The 1360-nt window shown below is 39.3% G+C and overlaps 1 non-coding gene across 1 annotated transcript; it reads right to left on the reverse strand.

The window, feature by feature from the left end:
• Positions 1 to 737: 737 nt before the first annotated feature.
• LOC148550768 (small nucleolar RNA R71) lies at positions 738 to 841 on the reverse strand. Its single transcript, XR_015893438.1, has one exon. It is a non-coding gene; the product is annotated as a small nucleolar RNA R71 (small nucleolar RNA).
• Between the last annotated feature and the right edge of the window lie 519 nt (positions 842 to 1360).

Consider the following 1360-nt stretch of genomic DNA (forward strand, 5'->3'; position numbering starts at 1 on the left):
CTCTCTCATCTCTTTCTATTTATTTATTTAATCACTAACACTTCTATTCTTCTTAAAATTTGAACCCTCTCTCCCCCTCTGTGTTCAAATTTCTCTCTTCTCATTCTTCTATTCTTCTCTTCTTCTACTCACATAAGAAATCTCTATACTGTGACATAGAGGATTCCACTTCTTTTTTCTGTTCCCTTCTTTTTCATATGAGCAGGAGCAAGGATAAGAACATTCTTGTTGAAGCTAATCCGGAACCTAAAAAGACTCTAAAGAGGAAGCTAAGAGAAGCTGAAGCACAACACTCTGGAGAGGATCTGACAGAATTTTTCAAAAAAGAAGAAGACATGGCCGAACCCAACAACAATGGTGGAGATGCAAGGAAGATGCTTGGTGACTTTATTGCACCATCTTCTGACTTCTGTGGAAGGAGCATCTCAATTCTTGCAATTGGAGCAAAAAACTTTGAGCTTAAGCCTCAATTAGTTTCTCTGATGTAGCAGAATTGCAAGTTTTATTGACTTCCATTGGAAGATCCTCATCAGTTCTTAGCTGAATTCTCGCAAATCTGTGACACTGTTAAGACCAATGGGATTAATCCTGAGGTCTATAGACTTATGCTTTTTCCCTTTGCTATAAGAGACAGAGCTAGGATATGGTTGGACTCACAACCTAAAGATAGCCTGAACTCTTGGGAAAAGTTGGTCAATGCCTTCTTGGCCAAATTTTTTCCACCTCAAAAGTTGAGCAAGCTTAGAGTGGAAGTCCAAACCTTCAGACAGAAGGAAGGTGAATCCCTCTATGAAGCTTGGGAAAGATACAAACAATTGATCAGAAGGTGTCCTTCTGGCATGCTTTCAGAATGGAGCATCATACGCATATTCTATGATGGTCTGTCTGAATTGTCCAAGATGTCATTGGACAACTCTGCTGGTGGATCTCTTCATCTGAAGAAGACGCCTGAAGAAGCCCAGGAACTCATTGAAATGGTTGCAAATAACCAATTCATGTATACTTCTGAAAGAAATCCTGTGAATAATGGGACAACTCAGAAAAAAGGAGTTCTGGAGATTGATACTCTGAATGCCATATTGGCTCAGAAATAAAATATTGACTCAGAAAGTCAATATGATTTCTCAGAGTCTGTCTGGAATGCAAGCTGCATCAGGCAGTACTAAGGAAGCTTCCTCTGAAGAAGAAGCTTATGATCCTGAGAATCCTGCAATGGAAGAGGTGAATTACATGGGAGAATCCTATGGAAACACCTATAATCCTTCATGGAGAAATCATCCAAATTTCTCATGGAAGGATCAACAGAAGACCAATCAAGGCTTCATTAATAATAATGGTGGAAGAAACAGGTTTGGCAATA

The sequence above is a fragment of the Arachis ipaensis genome, chromosome B7 (assembly GCF_059453495.1).
Source record: "Arachis ipaensis isolate K30076 ecotype BB chromosome B7, ASM5945349v1, whole genome shotgun sequence".
Taxonomy (NCBI): domain Eukaryota; kingdom Viridiplantae; phylum Streptophyta; class Magnoliopsida; order Fabales; family Fabaceae; genus Arachis; species Arachis ipaensis.